The sequence below is a fragment of the Tiliqua scincoides genome, chromosome 4, assembly GCF_035046505.1.
Source record: "Tiliqua scincoides isolate rTilSci1 chromosome 4, rTilSci1.hap2, whole genome shotgun sequence".
Lineage (NCBI taxonomy): Eukaryota > Metazoa > Chordata > Lepidosauria > Squamata > Scincidae > Tiliqua > Tiliqua scincoides.
Window position 1 is genome coordinate 128,622,288 of NC_089824.1, and position 21,478 is coordinate 128,643,765.

General features: G+C 45.4%; 1 pseudogene; it reads left to right on the forward strand.

Moving 5' to 3' along the window:
* Window positions 1-21,146: 21,146 nt before the first annotated feature.
* On the forward strand, window positions 21,147-21,263 carry LOC136650470 (5S ribosomal RNA; annotated as a pseudogene).
* Window positions 21,264-21,478: the final 215 nt, after the last annotated feature.

Here is a 21,478-nt window from a genome sequence, read left to right on the forward strand (position 1 = left end):
CAGAGGGGAGGGCAGGGGATTGATAACATCTGCCTTAGTTTCCTTCCATCCGGAAGTTGTCAGGCTGCAGTGTATTTGCGCAACTCTATGGAATTTAGCACAATGCGTTTTTTGTTAATCACGCCAAGTCACGGAATGGAACTAAGGCGGATAAATAGGCTCCACCTGTATTTTGCTTCATAATATCTTTTCATTAAAATTTTCAGTGTTTTCACCTTTAGACCCAGCCTGAAACCCAAAATTACCCCCTTCCAGATTCAGTGTGCAAATGTTTGTCATTCTCTTTCTTTCCAAATCTTTTCCTGCTCTTCTACCTATTATTACATATGTATAGACACGTGTATGTGGTGAAGGCAGATATCACTGGCACAGATCTGTGTAGTTCTGTGCAGGTGGATCAGGCCCGGGAAGGGGCAGGATCCGTGGTGCTGGCACACACCCCTTCCTGAGCCTGAACTACCTGCATGGAACAATGTGAACTTGTGCCAGCACTACCACTAGTGCGGGTCTGACTTGACCTGTATGGTTACTGGAGGTTACCTGGGGGCAAGAGGACAAATTTCCTCTTACTGCAAGGAAACCTCCAGCTGCCAAAATTCTCCTGTGGGATACAGTGGTTACCACGCTGGTCCTGCTGCATCACTGCATGGGGAATTAAAAAGGATTGGACTATTAGTACAGTCATGCCTTGACATCCGCAGAGGTTCCATTCCCAGAACTCTCACAGATGGCAAAACCTTGTTAGGCCTACAAGGAGTGAATAGGAATAATCCAGGGAAGAAGAGTTTTGAGTACTATGATCATTGAAGAAGCATTGACATTTTTGTCAAACCAACCCAGTTCTGCCTGGAAAATAAGGGGGCAGGTTGGAATTAAATGCCAATTTGTGCCTCATTATGAATTGGAAACTTTTTATTCCCCTTTTACACCATTGAAAACATAATAGAAAGATAACAATAAAATATAATGACATTAATGATTCACAATAGAAACAGGTGCAGCCGTAACAGTATTTAAACTGTAAAAGGATGGTGTTAGTGTAATATCAATCAACAGCTGTGAAGCAATTGCCCTTTTAAAATTTAGTTATAAAATTGCTGGCAAGGAAAATATTAAGGCAACTCTATTACAATGTTTGCTAATTTAATAGGCAAATCACTAGCAGATGCTCAGCAAAGCAAAAAGCTAGGAATGACCAGAGTGTGAGGTACATTATTTTCTGCAAAATGTAAACATATGTTTATCTTGTAAATTTACTAAGCTCTTAGGATAGCATAGCTTGTAGTGAAATGTGAAAACAAAGATGTAGCATATATTGCGCTGTAAAGGAAATATGTGTTTGCATACAAATATGGCAAAGTTAACAGTGGAGAACCGTGAAAATAATCATTCCAAAACAGTATGTCAAGGTGGGTTTGGCAAGAGGGGCAGAGTCTTCATGTTGGATGCATCAACCCTCTTGCCCCATGGACAGGGGTGATACCAGGGGTCAGCCAGTTGTCAGCCAGTGCCAGTTGACCCCTCTCGCACCCGGGGCCATTATGCTCAACATCATCCTCCTTCACAGAAGTGCCTGACCTGGAAGTAATTGTGGTGATGTGATGTCACTGTTAATTACTTCCAGGTCATGAGTACTCACAACAGTTGTTAGCTGCTCTGGGCGGCCAACTCCTTTTTTGATTTTTCCCATGAAAAAGCATTGGCTGTTCAGAGTGGCGCACACCTACTTTGAGTGCCTGCAAGATAAGGCACCTTGATACCCTTCAGATATGGTACCGAGGCCCTGTACCCCCCCCCAGCAACTTTTGGCTATTCCATGGCCAAGTTAGACACTGGCTGAAGTCCCACATGCATCAGAGGACCCATTTGGCCAAGCTAACTCTCCCTAGGACCAGGGGCAATGGTGGTGTGTATTGACCTATAAACTCATAATACAATTGCACTTATCACCCCATCCACAAATGGGAATATGCACCAGAGATCTGTGTATTATTACAGGGCCTCTGAATGATGCTCCATTGAACAGTGGGAACGGCAGGAGCAGCCACCACTATCTATTATTGCCAACACTGCTCTCATACACATGAACATATGTCTCCCACTACACATGGATATACACAAACACATAGTGTGGACCTGGGTTTGCCCAGCTCAGAATTAAGCTAAATTAGGGAATTTATATGCAAGAGGTCAAATTGCAGTGTGTGGCTGTTTTGGGATTGTTGACTGGAACAGAGTGAACAACCTCAAAGTGTCTCCAATTAGACTAACAGTAACAATGAGACAGAGTTTTCCAAAAGAATATAGATCTTACTGAAAGAGAGAGAGAGAGAGAAATAAGGAAAAGGCAATGTTTTCTTGTAAGATCAGTTGCACAGATAATTATGTGATTGCAGGTGAAGGAATATTGGTAAATAGCTCAATTTGGACAGCCATGGGTTAAGCGGTAGAGGGAAAGAATGAAAGAGTTGGACTGCCAGCTGGGTAGAGTTTTCTCTACCAGAGATGATCCAAAGGAGAAAATTAGTAGAGGTTTAAAACAAGCTTTGGGGAACAAATGATTTTAGAAGGGAGAAAGAGTTGGTATGAGAGTTAGAGAGGAGAAGTTAAATCCTTAATCTGCTGGGTAGACTGGGCACTACTGTGAAACAAGACTACGTGGCTTCAGATCCCAGGGGAGGGGAGAAAAATGCAGCTAAAATGTGCTCCTCAGGGCTGTATGTTTCATAAGGGTGACCAGGCTGAAGCCTAGGAGTCCTGCAGGAACTAGGGCCCTGTCATTTTTTTTTTATTTTTTTTTTTGGCTGAGGTACTATAAAAAAAATAAAGATATAAAAAAATATTGTGAATAGAATTCATAAGGAAACTCTCAAAATGGATAGAGGGCTATGTACTGCAGACTAGTATCTACAGTACCAGGGTCAGGCTGTCAGCTGTAGTGGGGTGAAAGATTGAAGTGCTGGAAGGGACCCCAAATACCTGAAAGCCTAGAGGCCCAGCCATGAGTTAATACGGCACTGGTGCCCCTTGATGGACAAGGAGAGGAGCTCCTCTGGGGATGAGGGAGGCTGCAAAGGGAAGAGGCTTTTCTGAATGGGGCAGAAAGGAAGTCTCAGTTAGAGGAAAAGACTATCAAAACAGACTGCATGGATATATTCAGTGAGGAAGAAAATGCCAAAATTCTGCTTGCGGGGCAGGGGTAGTTGTAGGAATCTGGACAAAGAATATAAAGACATTCCTCCGTGAATAATGGTAACTGGATCATTTCCTGGGTGTGCAGCCAAGTATGTCCTCGATTAAATTGTGTTAAAGTATGTCTTCCCAGGAGGGCACAAAGGCTTAATTTGCATCCCCAACTGGAGAGGTTCCTGAGGGACAACATATATGGCAGACTGTGGGCTGCACCCCTGCTTACATCATTGGTGAGAGAGACTTGGAAATATGGACAAGGAATATGAAAAGGCTGTTCTATACATGGCTACTGCATAGTTAGGCTTAATTAATTATGCAGGAAGACTTGTTTTTGCAAGTCAGACTATGTCAAGGTGGAGAGCCCAAATTTGCAAGACTTTAAGCTAGCACAGAGATTCTCCACCATGCTACAACTTTCTGTCCCAATCAATGACTTTTTATTAATGTGATTTTGATTAGGAAGCCTCCAGCATGAAGCTGTGACAGACACTTAGGAATGTTTTCTAAAAAAACCAAGGTGGAGTGAAGAGAGAGTGCACGTTTTGGCAATTAAGGTCAATGGCAACATTATCCCCATCACTTGCCACTTGTAAACTTAAAGAATGTGGTGACCCAATACACTATGGCAGGCAGTACAAGACTTTGGTCCAGGGACTCCAGCAACCTTGGGCTGGCACTGCCCAGAGAGCAAGAATACAGAATTGATCCTGCCACCAATATATGGGCCATTGCATCATCTAAAGGGAGGGATTAAAGATGCAATGGGGTTCCCTGACTATCCAACTTTCCAGCACTGATGCAGCTGTGGTAGTGGGGCATGTGCTGCATCCTGCTGTGTGGGGGCAGTCATGGAGTCCTCCTCAAGGTAAGGGAATATTTGGTCCCTTACCTCAGAGCTGCAATGAGGCTGTGTCAGTGCTGGAAAATTGGATAGGATTAGGTCCTTAATCCACATTACAGGTGAGAGATGTGGTGGAATCCTAGAAGGGTAGACCCTTGGACCAGAAAGTACTGGACAGATGAAGGTTTCTGGGAAGCAACGTGGCTGACCCACATTTGATAGAAGTATGAAAATGCTTCGAAAGGCAATTGAGAAAATACATACATATTGCCTGCAGTGGACTGTGGTCAGTTCTAATCCTGTAAAAATGCTCTCCCCCAGTATGAATTAGAACTTGATGGCAAATATAATTGTCATGCTTGCAAGTCAATAGCTGGTGTTGAATTCATCACCAGTGAAATATATCATTGCACTGCACAATGTGGAAGCAAAAAATTTGGATCAAGTTAACTCAGGGGAAAAGAGAACTTTGTGATTGGGAATTACAGTGGTGCCTCGCATAACGAAATTAATTAATTCCGGGAGTCCTTTCGTTATGCGAGTTTTTCGTTTTGCGAAGCGCGTTTTCCCATAGGAATGCATTGAAATTTAATTAATGCGTTCCTATGGGCAAGAAAAGTCAGAACAAAGTCGAATTTGGTTTACAAAGTGTTTATTAAGTGCTCTTTAAAGGCATACATACTGTACAGAGGATTTCAAAAATTTCAAGCACAAGACTTCAACTTTTTAGACAGAAAAACATTTAAAAATCAGCAAACGTGAGGCAGGACCATCTGACTTGAGGCTCAACACTGAAACTGAACAGAAAGTCACAAACAGTCCTTGGACTGTGCAAAACTCTTCAGAAAGTACATTTTTAAGGCATGTAAACAGGGACATCATACAGAAACCAATACAGAAACTTTTTAAAATCACCAAAGGACTCTCTAAGGCTCTAGGGGACACTTGTACACAAACATTTTAAGGTGACCAAGTCAGGCTGAAGTGTCTCAACCTACAGGACCAGTCTTTTAAGTCAGGAAACTGGAGGCAGACAGAACTGTCTCCACTTCACAGCAGCAGTCTTTTACGTTCCCAGAGCTGCAGAGGGTCTCTCTGGGGATGGCATGAACACTGGTCAACTGGGAGAAGGCGCAGTAGAGTAGGCAGGGACACTGGCAAACTGGGAACGGTCTCAGGCTGGCTAGCTAGGACAGAAGCAGTTTGCAGTTAGCCAAAGACAACCAGGAGACAGACCCCTCTGCCCCCCAAGTCTCAGCATCATTGCTCTAACTTAACTTAACAACTTGGACAACGCTGGCAAACTGGGAGAAGACGCAGTAGAGTAGGCAGGGACACTGGCAAACTGGGAACAGTCTCAGGCTGGCTAGCTAGGACAGAAGCAGTTTACAGTTAGCCAAAGACAACCTGGAGACAGACCCCTCTGCCCCCCAAGTCTCAGCATCACTGCTTTAACCTAACTTAACTTAACAACTTGGACAACTGGGAGAAGGCTTCAAGGCTTGACTTCAAAGCTTCTAGGAGGACGAGGAGGAGGAAGAAGGCAACTGGGCACCACTGGTAGAAGCAGCAGGTTCCTCTTCCACTCTTTGCTTCTTCATGAAGAACCTCTCCATGGTCTGCTGCTTCAGCCACCTTTTCAGCACCCCTCTGAAAGAGGACATGATCCTTGTATCAAACATGTTTGCAAGGTCATGTGCCAGAGCCTTGTCTGGGTGGTGCCGCTGTGCATAAGTCTGCACGTTTTTCCACTGTTGGCAGATGTCCGTGGAGGACAGCTGTTCCTCACTTGTCGCTTCTTCCTCTTCCAAAGAGGTCTGCTCCTGCGTAGCCTCTGCCTCCAGGAACTCTGAGGCAAAGTCCTCAGCCGCAGGAACATCGGAACTGGCAGCCTCTCCAAGCCTGACCACGCTGTGGATTCCAGATCTGGTTTTGAATCTTTCAAACCAGCCTCTGCTTGCCTTGAAGACTTCTGGCTCAACTGAGGTTCCTGGCTCTTGCTGTACGACGTCTGCGTGCAAGGCCTTGGCCTTCTCACAAATGACAGCCTTAGTTACTGTGTTCCCTGCACGCTGCTTCTCTTCCATCCAGATGAGCAGCAACTTCTCCACCTCCTCCAGAACAGCTGGCCGGTTCTTCACGATCCTGGTGACTCTCTTGGCTACATCTGTCACAAGGATCTTCTCCCTCATCTTCAGGATGGTCCTGATAGTGGATGGATTCCTCCCGTACTCCCTGGCGAGGTCTGTCACTCGCATGCCTCCGTCGTGCTTCCGGATGATCTCCTTCTTCATTTCTATCGTAATCTTCTCCTTTGTCCTCTTCCCGGCTCTGCAGGAGCAGCCTTCTTTGCATTTGTTCTCCTGTGTTGGGGGGGGGGGCTGTTATGCCACTTGTTTGTCCCAGGCAGGTTTGGCCAGGGGTGGGAAGGTGTGTGTGAAGCGGATGTGAAGCACTGCCTTTTGTTTTTGCGAACGTAGCAACTGTGCTGACATGGGTCCCAACACAGGAGAACAAATGCACATGGTGAAGCTAAGCTCCCTGCCTTTCCACTGCTTGAGATGTCCCTGTGAAGAAGCTCCTTAAATCCTGGTCTGGAAAAACAGTTGCAAATGAGTTCCACAGATTCCCCAAACTGCTGGAAAAACTCCCCTAACCTCCCCAAAACAGCAGGCCAACACTGGCCAACTGGCCAGCTGGCCCCCCAAAACGTACCTCAAACGCTGGCCACCACTTCCCAAAAGTTATGAAAAGTTCAAAGAAACTTACCTTAACTGCTGGTAGTAGGTTCCCCAAGGAGTTGGTGACCTGCTCAGAACAGTTGACCAAAGACAGGGTTCGCCCACAGCACAGGCCACAGTTGCTCCTGGAAGTCAACCCTGGAACTGCACGTGGAAAAGTGAGCCCAGCCTTCATTGGGGAGGCTTTTTAAACCTCCAGGCACAATGCATCCTGGGTATTAACGGTTGTGCGATTTAAAACAAACCAGGACAATAAAAAAAGGAAAAAATTTGTCTTGCGAAGCATGGGTCATAAAAATTCATTGTGCGAGTCACCAAAAATTGCAAAAAGCTTTCATTTTGCGAGTTTTTCGGTGCGCGAGGCATTCATTATGCGAGGTACCACTGTACATCCAAATACCTCCACTTCTGTATCTGTGTATGCAACCTCAAACTCGTAAACTCAAATATTTGTTAGGTTTTAGACAGAATTCCTGCATGTAAACTGCTACTCCGTGTGCAAAGCATGGCATATGAATCTGGAAAAAGGATGTCTTATGGGAAAAGAACGGTCTTTAGAAGTGCTGCTGTTTTCCCCCCTGTTTATCCTTCCATCCGTTTCAGGCTCTTTTCCTCCTTATTGAACTCTAGGTACAGTTCTGAATAGCGATGAGGAGGACATGCAAACGACTGTAAGATGCAATCATTTGCAAAAAACCAAAAGCAGCTTTCCTGTCTAGATAATCAAATACGCAGGGACAATGACTGAGAAGCGCCCAGACTGGTGCTTCTCAGTTGCGAGTTGCCATAGTAAAATAATTATGTCTTTATAAATAAGACATAAATAAATATTAACAAGACTCTCAGCAGAGTTGCATGCAAGGTTTTCCTACAATAACATAAGAACATGAGAAGAGCCCCACTGGATCAGACCAAAGGCACATCTAGTTCAGCCTCCTGTATCTTTCCAAGGCCCCCCAGATGCCTCAGGTATCATCCAAGACAACAAGATACCTGCATCCTGTTGTCACTCCCTTGCATCTGGCATTCAGATAATAGCCTACTTTTAGAACCAAGAGGTCTGATCCTGCCCCTATCCTGGGCCTGATTCTCCTCCTCCTTTCCCAGTCACTGCCCCATTCCGCCTCCCCCTAACCCATTTTGCCCATCTCTACCCCATTCAACTCCCTTCCCACCTCCCTCCAACACCCTTCATGGGCTTACTGCTCCAGCAGGTATCCAATGGCCCACCGGAGTATGGGAGTCCGCTGCAGCCTCCCTGCTGGCAGGCCTACTGCACTCATTGGTGGAGGCTGCTTTATGAAAGCCACAGAGCAGCTTCCACTGGTGCAACACTAATTATGCTGGTAGGGGAGGGGAATAGGCCATCAGTTCCATTAGCTAAATCAGGGCTTTCAAACTGGGGCGTCACAATGCCTCAGCCTGTGAGCTCTGGCCTCTGCCCCCTTAAGGGGCGGGAGCAGCCTGGAGGCAGAGAGAAGGCAGCGGTGTGATCCCCAGGATCGTGCTGCCCAGGGGGGCTGCAGGGGCTAGGGTGCACTTACCCAAGCCTCCTGCAGCTTCCCCAGGCTGCGGGGAGTCCAGCGTGACCTGCAGCAGGGCTCCCCACAGCAGTGAAAGTAAAAGCGGAGCAATTGCGCCTTGCCTCTACTGAAGCGGAAGTGGAGCGCGTTCACTCCGCATTTACTTTCACTGCTGCAGGGAGCCCTGCTGCAGTTCACGCCAGGCTCCCTACAGCCTGGGAAGGCAGCAGGAGGCTTGGGTAAGTGCACCCAAGCCCCTGCAGCTCCTCTGGGCAGCGCGATCCTGGGGATTGTGCCGCTGCCTTCTCCCGCCGCCTCCCCCCGCCCACGCAAGTACTTAGTGGCTCTCAAACTCTCCCAGAGAGTTTGAGAACCACTGAACTAGATCTTAACATTGTGCATACCTCTAGCACTGCACATAAGCACCATGATCTCAGTACATAATTGTACTATTCTGGGGTTGCAGGCATAGACATCATCCATGTGTTTGGTGTTTAGGACAAAAGAGTTTTCACAGCATTTCATCACTTTAGAGCAGGGGTGCTCAGTACGTCGATCGGGATCTACCGGTCGATCCTGAGGCAAAAATTAGTCGATCGCAGAGCCCTGTCTGTAGGCACTGACACACACACACACACACACACACACACACACACACACACACACACACACACACACGGCTGGCAAGCCACAGTCACCCAGCCAGGCTCCCCTTCCCAACTCTGCCCCCTCGCAGGAGCCCCCGAGCCTGCGAGGCGAGGCTGCTCAAGGTGGGCGAGGATCGCGCTGGCCGCAGGGCGGAGGATCGGGGCCGAGGCTGGCCAGGCAGGTCCGGGTGCCTGGCAGGCTCCCTCCTCCGCCCCATGCTGGCTGCGGGGCTTTCTTGGGGGGCATCGGAGAAGGTGACACCGGAGGAGGAAGAGGAGGAAGCCGCGGGAGTCTGCAGAGCCGAGGACAGCCGGGGAGGAGGGAGCGCAGCCTGGCAGCGGCGTGTCCGAGGAGGAGGAGGAAGGATCGGACCCAAGGGGAGGGGCTCCCCCTGCCACCCATCCCCCCCGTGGTCTAGGCGTTTCGTTTCTCTAGGCAGCGTTCCCGGGTCTGCCCGTGCCTGGATGGAGAGGGCTGCCCTTTCTGGTCCCGTGAGCAGATGTTTGAAATCTCTGTTGATGCCTCCGGGTCGGCTGCGAAGTTGTGGGCGCTGCTGCCCCCCCTTCCTGCGGGCTCTCCCCGGGAGGTGAGAGCTTGAAGTGGGGCGGGCGGGTGACAGTGGCTGTCAGTGGCATCTGCCTTCTTGGGTCCATCTGTGGCCAGTTGTGTGGGTGGGTGTGTAGTCAGTGTGGTGATGGTGGGGGTGTTTTGTGTGTGTGGGGGTAGGGTGGGGTGGGGTGTGTGTGTGGTGGAGTGTGTGTTGTGTGTGCGTGCAGTGGGGGTGGTGGGGGTGAGGTGTGTGTGTTGGGGATGGTGGTGGAGGTGTTTTGTGAGTGCGGTGGGGGTGGGGTATGTGGTGGGGTGGGGCTATTTTGTGTTTGTGGTGGGGTGGAGTGGTGTGTGTGTGGTGGGGTGGAGTGTAGTGGGGGTGAGGTGTGTGTGTTGGGGATGGTGTTGGAGGTGTTTTGTGAGTGCGGTGGGGGTGGGGCTGTTTTGTGTGTGTGGTGGTAGTGGGGTTTGTGTGGAGGGGTGATGGTGGGGATGGTGTGTGTGTGTGTGTGTGTTTTGTGTGGTGGGGCTGTTTTGTGTGTATATGGGGTGGGGCTGTCCTCTTCTTACAGGCTTATTTGCAATAAATGCACATTTTACTGCCTACATCTTGTTGTCAGGATTTGGGAAAACATGTGGCTCTTCCAGGCCATCAGACACAAAAAACATCTGGATGGTGGGAGGAGAGAAGGGGGGCTGCTTTAGCATTAAGGAGAAGCATATTTCTGGCATATTTCTTGTGCTGTTAGCTTTCGTCAGCCTTGCCAAATGTGTCTGTGTGTGTGTGTATGTTAAGAACATAAGAACATAAGAACAGCCCCACTGGATCAGGCCATAGGCCCATCTAGTCCAGCTTCCTGTATCTCACAGCGGCCCACCAAATGCCCCAGGGAGCACACCAGATAACAAGAGACCTCATCCTGGTGCTCTCCCCTACATCTGGCATTCTGACTTAACCCATTCCTAAAATCAGGAGGTTGCGCATACTAATCATGGCTTGTACCCCATAATGGATTTTTCCTCCAGAAACTCGTCCAATCCCCTTTTAAAGGCGTCTAGGCTAGACGCCAGCACCACATCCTGTGGCAAGGAGTTCCACAGACCGACCACACGCTGAGTAAAGAAATATTTTCTTTTGTCTGTCCTAACCCGCCCAACACTCAATTTCAATGTTGATCTGTTTTCTCCCTTTCTTCTTTTGTGGGACTCAAGGCAGTCACAGGAGGCAATTGTGAGCTGTGCGCTTGGGTCACTGAGGCCGGCGATTGATGCGCCGCTAAGCTGGGGGGCACACGGCACTGCTTGGGCGGCGGTCAGGAGGTGCTGCCGGCCTCGGGGGGAGCCGAGACACAGAGAGAGGTGGGCACACCTGGCAGACTTTGGGCACAAAGTTGGACCAGGGTGAGGATGAGGAAGATGGTGGTGGTGGGCTCCCAAATCAGACACTGGGGAGGAAAGTTCAATGGGGGGTCCTGGCTTGGAAAAGTCCCTGTTCCCCTCTTGCCTTCTTGCCCCACTCACTCTGCCCCCCACTTGTGCCCCCCTGTACAGTGCCCCCCCACTTGTCCCTTCCACTCAAGATCCGTTCCCCTTGCCCTCATTCATCAACCCCCCCCCAGTCACTTAAGCCTGAGTAAGAAGGATGGCTTGGCTAGACCATCCTAGTGTGCCACTAACAGTCCTCAGGTGTGCCCTGGGGGGGTTTGGGGCAAGCTCAGGCATTACAAAGTACAGTGGTGCCTCGCATAACGAAATTAATCCGTTCCGCGAGTCCTTTCGTTATGCGAGTTTTTTGTTTTGCGAAGTGCGTTTTCCCATAGGAATGCATTGAAATTTAATTAATGCGTTCCTATGGGCAAGAAAAGTCAGAACAAAGTCAAATTTGGTTTACAAAGTGTTTATTAAGTGCTCTTTAAAGGCATACATACTGTACAGAGGATTTCAAAAACGGGGGGGGGATGCTGAGTGGGAAGTTTGAAGGCTGTAATCCTGTGCACGCTTTCCTGGGAGTAAGCACAATGGGACTTACTTCTGAGGAGACACGCACAGGATTGTGCTCTAAGCTGGGGAGGACAGAGCAGCCGCACTCAATTGCTTGCTTTTGCCATGATCATGGGGGGAAACGTGAAGAAAATGGGGCAGTGAGAGGGTGAATGAGCGATGGGGGGATGCTGAGTGGGGAGTTTGAAGGCTGTAATCTTGTGCAAACTTTCCTGGGAGCAAGCACAATGGGACTTACTTACATTAAGATCCGCCCCTTACTAGGATGAATGGGATCATAAACTGGCATGAAGATCCCCCCTTAAGTAAAAAAAAAAAAAAAAAAACATCTTGCGAAGCACAGGTCATAAAAATTCATTGTGCGAGTTACCAACGCTTTCGTTCTGCGAGTTTTTCACTGCGCGGGGCATTCGTTATGCGAGGTAGCACTGTAATTACAAGTAATTACAATTTTAAAATAAATAAAATGTATTGTTATTGTAAAATAAATAAAATATATTGTTATAAAACAATAAAATATTGTTTATTTATAAACTATAAAAATGTTTATAGTTAATTATGTTGTGTTGTGCAATATTGGCTCATTCGGTTATGCAAGGTACACCAACATACATCGTACACATAAATGTTATATGTTATGATGGCGCGAACATTGTAAAAAAACTCTGGTAGATCTCCAGGCCTTGCTGGGTTTCAAAGTAGCTCTCGAGCCAAAAAAGTGTGAGCACCCCTGCTTTAGAGGTTCCGGTTTAGGCGCAAAACCAAGGAATCCTGATGAAAGAGTTCCTGGTTGATCGGTAATAGGCTGGTTTGGACAATACCCTGGACAGCCACTTGTCATTTTGTGTGATAGGTCTGTACTAATAATAATAGTAATACTAATATTAGTATTACTAATAATAATAATAATAATAATAATAATAATAATAATAATACACCTCCCACCCAACACTCAAAGGGCTGTCCTGCTCTCATCTAATCAAGTGGGAAGAGGCAATTCATCTAAACTTTTAAACTAGTATTTGTTTTATGCATTTCATGGTTGTTTAGATGAATTACCACCTGTAAAATTAGAGGACAGTGGGATGGCACCTCTGGCAAGGGATAGACATCTCTCCTCTGTTCCTCCTCCACATGATAGTGTGGATTAACAACTGAACTAGCCCAAAATTTCCCTCTTGATGGGGAGTTATCCCAGTTATCCCTCTGCATAACTGAACTCTCCAAAATATACAAAAAAGTGTCAACCAGGGGTGACATTTCATATTCCAGTAATGAGATTTGGCAATAACCACAGTTTTAACAGTGTTACAACAGCAGACAAAGAAAGTTTTAAAGCAAGGAATTTTTTTTGGGGGGGGGGGAATGGGGAACTGCAGGTTTGGTACATGCGCTTGAAACAACAGAAAGTTACTCAGTGAATATAATCAATGTGCTGGGCCAGACTTAGGGCCCAATCCTATGCTTTCCTATCACCCAGGGCTATAGCGGTGCCAAAATGGCTACCACTCTATTGTATGGAGCCCGGGAGCAGCCAGAGTTCTCCTCCATAACAAGTAACAGCAGTCCCAATGGGTCTCCTTGGACCTGAGCCTGCTATTTAGTGGGCACAGATCCAAGGAGACTTGTGTCAAGTTTTTCAGCTCAGGAGGGAGCTCAGGAGGGTCACCATCTCCACCCCCCTCCCAGACCCAGTTCACCCTGCAGTCTGCCCTCCCTCCTCCCTGTTCTGCCCCCTACCTGCCTTTCCTCTGCCTTCCCCTCGCCCTGAAAAGCCTCAGGGGCTGCCAGTAAAACCTACCACTCAGCACTCCAGCAATGCATCATTCCGGCACTGAAGGCTAGCACCGACTGGTGCTGGCCTCAGCGCCAGCCCAGTAACCTTACAGTTAGTGTCAGAGTGCCTTATGGCACATTTTGTGATACCTGGAGCAGACAGTAAGTCTGGAGCGTGCAGGGGTAGCCCATTCGACTGTAATAGAGGTTTAGAGGCTCCCAAAAGGAAAAGTACATGTGGTAGTGCCAAATCCAGATAATCAGATTCGGGTTCTATTTGGACTGGAGTTGGGTTCAAGCAATTTCCTTTTAGGCCGATGGAAGTTGCAGACTTGTCAGGCAACACAAATTAGATACTGATATCTGCCTATAAGTCAATCTCACAGATAAGTCGAGGGGAGATCTTGAAGGAATTTTTCTATGACTCTCAGATAAGTCGGGGGTTAAATTTAGGGGGGTGTCTGACTTTAGTTTTATCTGATTTTACCTAAGGCCAGTTCCTGAAAAATAACCTACCACTAAGTGTTACCTACAAACTGTACAGTCTCTAATTTATTAGCAATATAGTAAAAGATCATAAGATATGTTTTTATTCTTTAACTTTTTAAATTCTGCTCTTCACAACGTTTTTGGAAACACTATCAGAGTAAGTACAAAGTAAACAACATACCAATAGAACAGTGGTTCCCAACCTGGGGTATATGTATCCCTGTGGGTACTCAACAGGACCTTTAGGAGTGCTTGAAAAAGAATTGAATAATAGCAGAAAAAGGCAAATAGTGCTCCAGAATGCCTTGCAGGCCAGCAAGGCAGGAAAGGAGGTAGCTAGTTGGCTGTGAAAGCCCCACCAATAGCTAGTTTTTGGTCATCAATTCATGTATGCACCAGTGATTGAAAAACAGCACAGTAAAAAAGCTGAAACATAATACGGAAAGTGATCAATCACCCAGAATCTCTCAGGACACTTCTGGTGCAAAACAGTGATAAAGCATAGTCTTCAGTTCTTCAAACAGATAAAAAGAGAAAAATACTGTAATGAATACATGAAATATGGGTATAGAACCCCCCCCCCATTTGAATCATAATTAATGGGTGCTGAAGTACCCATATATATTCATCCATAATGAATATGGATTATTCGTATTTATATGAGAGAGAGAGAGAGAGAGAGAGAGAGAGAGAGAGAGAGAGAGAGGAGTTTCTCTGCATCCTATTATTCTCTTTTTCATTCTATTGCTTCCTATACTTGAACACAGCTAGACGTTCACCACCTGGGTTACCCTTATCTCTTGGTCCACCAATCACTGGGTCTGCTAACTGCATTACAGTATAAAACGTAGCTTTTCTATTGACAAGCCTATTGATTTTCTGATTAATGTACTTCTTTTGTTGGTATTTGCAACAGGAGACATAATTTTAATGTTTGTATGATCAATAACTCCATCTGCACCAAGAATTCCTGCAGTTATTCCACATGGTTTTAACTATAGGGAGTTGTATATTTTTTGACAAATACAAGAAGGAAGTTGTAAACATTACCGAAACAAAGAAAATTGATGGGCTGTATGGATTCCTATTGTATTTTTCCCCCAGGAGATAATGCGAGAAGGGGGGGGGATATTTCAAGCAATTCTCTACAGAGAAAGAAAAGCAGTGGGCACTAATGGTTTGGGGTTGAATCTAAATGCACAGCAAGTAATTACTTCTAGACTTCCCATTGAAGAGTCACTTCATATCAAATTGTGTAAATACTCATAGCAGAAATTATTTTTATTCCATTTTAGATTTTGAAATGACATTTTAAACAGGCTAGGTTAGTTAACTTTGTAAGAGTAATGGAATTCTGTGGCTGTCATGGGTGTTTCTAAAGTTAAGGCAATCCATAAATTACATAAGGCACCTGAAGGCAGCTGCTTAAAATGCGGATAAAGCTGTTCTTGTTCTTTGAATTGTAATGGGTTTAAAAACAAAAAACAAAAACCCTGCTTGTTGCCAAATAGTTTACTTTCTTCTATTATTTTTGAGGCAGCAGGAGTGGATGAAGTTGGTTTTCTGCATAGAGACAGAAAGACTGTGGAACAACTTTATTCTGTTGGGTGATCCATGCAAATGAATGTGTGTAATTCTAATGGAGTTCCAAGTTAGCATTGCCCTTCCTGCAATGACTCCCGGGTATTCATTGGTGCTCATAAATCTCCCTTGAGTTCAGCATCATAGGAATGCCTACCTCTGCATGTCTTAGGTAGGCATTCATCATGCATGGTTACTGAAATAACAGAAGGAAAACCAGCATTTCCCAGCCCAGAATATTTCTGGTTCCTTGTTCTCTTCAAATGCAGTTGAGATCTAGGTCATACAGGGAGTGATCAGTTTTTGGGTATATCTCTATATAACTGAAGTGGAAAGCAAACACATTGCATTTTGGTATTACACTGGGTCCATCATATCCATGGATTAGGAACCCGTAGATTTGATCATCTGCGGGTTCCAAACCCGAGGATTTGGGCCCACCTGGACCCTCAAAACCTGGTCAGGTCCAGAGGGCGATCTGAGGGCCAGGGAGCCTGTGTGCAGCCTCTCTGGCCCTCAGAATGCCCATTCCAGGCCAAAAAAGCAACACTTCTGGTTTCCCCAAAATGGGAAGTGATGTTTTTTATGGCTGAAACGGCCCTCAGATCACCCTTCAGACCTGATTGGAGCACAGCTCTGGTCCAGGTCAGAGGGTTTTGGGGTGCCTTCATCTGCAGATTTGAACATGCACAGATCTCGGTATCTGCAGGGGGTCTAGGAACAGAACCTCTGTAGATAATGAGGATCCCCCTGTACTTTCCCTTTTTTAGAAAAATGTAAAAGGAAGGATCCAGTCCTATAGGCCTGTTGTGATCCTGAAACTCATGTTTCAGAGGAACAGTATGCTTTACAGCTGTCGTGAAAGACAACTTGACATTCCATGCAGTCAGACTGCCACCATAGGCTGCTGGGCTGAAATGGCAGCACACCAAGAGTCTGCAAAGGTTCCTCAGCACCAGTATTTCAGCACAGGGAGTGGGTAGGGGGAGGAATGGGGCAGTGACTCCACAGACATCCTATCCCCTTTCCCAGCCTTGATCTACTTTCCTGGGTCCTCTCGGATTTGCACCAGCAAAATCACTGGTGCATGTCTAGATAGGCACTAGTGGAGCAGTGATGTCTTACTCCCACCGTGTAAGGGAACAAATGTTCCCTTACCCAGAGGAGACCTCTGCAGTGTCCCCCCACAGGATGCAGTGAATGCTCTGGTGCAACAGCATTGATGGAGGGGTCAGATAGGATTGGGCTGTTGGAAAAGCCGACCAACAAAAATAATTTTTTTTTTAATCCTGCAACATTTAAAAGCGCAAGACTACTATGCCAACTTTGCTATGCTTTGCTATGGCTTTGCTATGGAAAACTTACATTATAGCATTTAAGTTGCTCTTAAGAAGTTGACTGTCATAGGGAAGGGAGCTGAAAGTTATAAAAAAAGGTACAGCAGTTGTGCCCAACCAGGTGTTCTGCGAGACCCTGAGAAATGATCCGCAAGGTCTCAGGGGGAAAAAAAATCACCGTTGATCACTCCCAGTATCTTCCAGAGCAAGCATTCCCCCACAGACCACCAGAGAGTAGAGAAAAGACTGCCAGCAGCTGCAACCAGCACTGAAATACTGGCTGCGGCTATGGGTGGTCTGTTTCCCATCCTCCCTGGTGGCTCCATGAGGGAGCACTTTCTTGGGACATGCTTCCTCATGCACTGCCAGAGAATGTACCACCCATAGCCACAGACAACACTTCCAGCATCTCGCCAAGTGCCCCTCCCCCTCAGAATATCAAATTTAATTGTATTTTTTGTGTGCAGGGGGTTGGGGGGTTGCACATAGTTCATAGTGATTCCAATTTTTGCCTCAGTGGTCTGCAGCCTGGGAACTACTGAGCTACTGTGGACCAGTGGTTGGAAACCTTCAGTCTCGAAAGACTATGGTACAAGCCTACAGCACCTGGTATTCCCAGGTGGTCTCCCATCCAAGTACTAACCAGGCCTGACCCTGCTTAGCTTCCGAGACCAATATTGTGGGAACTATGGGACCAATAAAGAGTCTAGCTTATGCAAATTGTGTAGGAAGTGAAAAGAAGCATTGGAGAGAAGGTGGGACTTTGCCCCATTTTGGGACTTTGCCAAAGGTCCCCAAAAAGGTGAGATTTTGCCCCATTTTGCCCCATATCTAAAACAATTTAGATATTATATTTTGTGTTCTTTGACTGAAGGTGGGACTTTGCCCCACCTTTGCCACCTTTGCCCCACCTTTGACTGAAGGTGGGACTTTGCCCCACTTTGCCCCATATCTAAAACAATTTAGATATTATATTTTGTGTTCTTTCACTGAAATGAGTATGGATTTCTGTTGAAGCAGTCACATGAAAAGCATTTCTTCTGACGGAACTTGAATATAAATAACCAATTAGAATATTTATATACCGCTTTTCAACAACAAAAAAAAAATTCACAAAGATTATATCATGGCTAACATTCCTCATGGGATTGTTTAAAGCATGTTGTGTGACCAAGTCATTTTCACAATCTTTTTTGAGATTGGCATTTCTCTTTTAAGAGCCACTTGGCAGATAAAAAGGTATGGGTGAGTAAGTATTGTCTTGAAGTGAAAGGTGCATACTAACTGAGGGTATTGTGGTGATCAGTCTTTTCAAGAGATTCTTAATATTGTATATTAGTTTTCAGTCATTCACTTTTTGTTGTTTTGTTTTCTAGTCTGTGTGCACCCCTTTCTAGTCCCATCGCAACATCAGTGCAGTCCATAGAAAATGTTGAGATGGGTGGACAAGCCTCCAACTGTCAAGACAGGGCAAAAATCACATGCTAAGAAAGCCAGCCATTCTAGCAATCTGAATCTTCCTTTTCGCAAGTCTAAATAAATGACTGCCACACTAGATGTGTCTGGCACAGCTTGATGTGCAAATCATGCAATGTTGGTAGAAGCAGATCAGTTGTGATTAGCTGTCATACTCATGTGGTTACAAATAACATCTGTGCAGTTCATCTCTCCCATCTAGCATGTTATGTTACCCCGTGCTTTTAATGGAACATATGAAATCAATATCAGCTTAGCAGTGGCCAAATGATCTATGATTTGAACAGCATGGGTTTGATGAATACCCTTTTTAAGGTGGATGTCTAAAGTTCAAATGTTTTTTAAAACAGCATGCAAGAAAAGGCGAAGTGCACTCGTGGAAGGAAGGAAGCAGAAAGGGCTGATTATGTCAAGAAGGCCCCTTGGACTTGCTTCTACAGGACCTAACTTCACTGTGTGCTTAGTTTTTTCTTTTATTTCTTAAATCGGAATGACTGAAATTGATGTGGGAACTTTTAAAGATAAACAGTGTTGAAACTTTCAAGTCTGATTTGGGGTTACCTAGGTAACCATTTGTAATTAATTTTAAGCACCAGCTGCCTTGTGATGAGCATGAAACCTGACAAAGGTTCTCAGAAGGACTGTTTACCCATTCCATTTCCTTAGCCGTGCTCAGAAAAGTATTGGAATTTTCTTGCGGTAGCATAAGCGCACAAAAATGAGGGGATGCTGAGGCTTTGTGAACCAGAAATCAGGAGGGGAAAAAAAACAACAATTCAGAGACATTACTTACTCACACACAAACGTCAAACCTGTATAAGGAGCTCTTGTATATTATCATTATATAATGATAATTTATACAGTATGATATATGATCTGGTATATCCACATCAGAGACTCATTGCCCAATGGTGTCTGCTCTAATTAGTAACATTACAGCCCAATCCAACCTAAACCCTGCATGGTGATGCAGTCGTGCGGGCATGGGCTACACTGTATCCTCTGGGGAGATTTTTGGCTGTTGGGGTCTCCTCAGGGTAAGAGGACATTGCCCACAATGGGGTAATGGGTCGCAGTGGTCAACTTGGACCTGCGCTAGCAATATAGCTGGCACAGGTCCAAGTTGATCCGTGCAGGCGGATGAGGCCTGGGAACAGGGGCTGGGTACTGTGTGCACTGGCACTGCCAATCCCACCCTCTCCTGGGGCCAATCTGCCCACCCCTGCCCTCATCACTGCCCTTCCCTCCCCTGCCCCATTCAACCCACTTCTTCTCTTTCCTGTGCTCTCCTCCTGCCTTCTCCTACTCCTGCAGTGGATGTACCTACTCCAGTGTGTCTCTGCTGCTCCATTGGCGCCAGCGGGAAGGCTCCAGCCTTCCCACTGGCACACCTGGCCCTTGTGCTGTCACAAAGCACTTTTGCAACAGCACATACCAGCAGAATGCATGTGCAACCAGCACATGTCCTTGATAGGACTGGGCCGTTTTTCTTTTATTTTTAAGAAATTTAAGAAAGAAAAGAAAAGGTGTGGGCAATGGCTGCATTTTACTTGTTCTAGGAAGCCCAAACAAGGTCAGCTAGAATAAAACCACTTGATTCCATTAATGCCAGTAATGTTGATGATCTGGCCCTTAGTATTCAGCAATGATGGGAAAACGCTTATTTTGTTAACAATATGGACAGCTCAGTTTGTGATGCGTCTCCTATAATGTATTATTCTAAAAGGCTGGTCGATTGTTAATAATGATGAATGCACAGTTTTCTGAACCTTGGTATGAAACTCCATTTTATTGCTAAACAAAGCATTCAGATAGTTCTGAAAATTTTGAAGGATAATGTTTGAGGACTCGGAGCATTTGCTGCCTCAGGCTATGCTCTGAAACAGGCCTGGCATTACTCTGCCCGGGAATCCACAAAACAGTTTTTAAAAAATCTTCAGGGATGTGAGGAAAAGCTCGCTTAGAAATATTTGACTTTTAGTATTTCTGACTACACATAAGATGAAAAGTATGAAAATAGACCATTACCATATCTAAACCAGTTCAGTGTCTGTTTTACAAAATCTCTTTGGGTTTTTTTTAGCTTTAATAAAAGAAAATATCATGAAACAATCTAGGGAGAAAGAAAGGCAATCGCCATATTAGAATGTACAACCAAAAATTGTTTAGGGTTGATATCAGATTCAGTAGCTTATCTCAGGATGGCAATAAAAAAAAAAAATATCTAATAGGTAACTTTCTGATTTAATGATACGTACTTGCAGGTAAAACAGAACATAATGTTTGGTTATGGGGAATTTATTCATGCAGCGGAACAGTGTATCTATTCATATCTGGTTTTTAAGCAGATTCCTGGCAGTGTAGCCCCATTTCCACCCATGGGCTTTGCTGTGAATGATTGCCTCTTAATTGCCCACCAATTGGAGTTGTTTACTGCCAGCAGTCAAAATTTACCATAGGGCTAGGGAATCCATGAGAAAACTTTTCAATTGGAAGAGCATACCAACTCCCCACTACTTCCTCTACTGTTGCTACCCCTGGAGCTTATACATCAAGTAAGCTCAGAGATATAGCAGAAATAATTTTCATAGAAACATTGAGACTTTGCATTTCTATCAATCTTGAATATTAAAGAATTTATTCTAATAATAAGTATTAGTATGATTTAGGGCTGTCAGCAACAAAAATAGAGGATTTGTAGTGAATTAATAATGCCCTTTAGTGTACTGAAAACATGAGTTGAATGAGTTCATGCAGAATTCTGTATACTTTGATGAAATTAATGATACCATTATATATGATAAAAATGATCAAGATTAACAAGAAGAATGAATCATTCACATTTCTTTCTGCATCTGATAATATGTAATGCTGTGCTTGAATGGGGGAGGGGAGTAAAGGAGTGTGGCTTCCTTGCCTTGTGTGGCAGTCCTTTTACATACCGTTTTTAGAAGCAAACAGGGGAGGCACGAGTTGGTTAAAATTGGTAGGGGTCAGCAACTGTTACCCTGCAGATGCCCAATCTCATCTGATCTTGGAAGCTAAGCAGGGTCAGGCCTGGTTAGTACCTGGATGGGAGACCACCTTGGAATACTGGGTGCTGCAGGCTTATACCATAGTCTTTCAAGACTGAAGGTTGCCAACCAACCAGGAGTGGAACTTGTAGTTTTTAATAAGAGACCCTCTATTTTCCCCGGTTAATTCAAACACTGGTCCAAAGTTGCTTCATTTTATTTATTTATTGCAAAATGTATTCCTTGCCTTTTCATTTTTAAAAATGAAAATGTTGAAGGCCACTCACCTGAATTTTGAAAAAAATAAAAT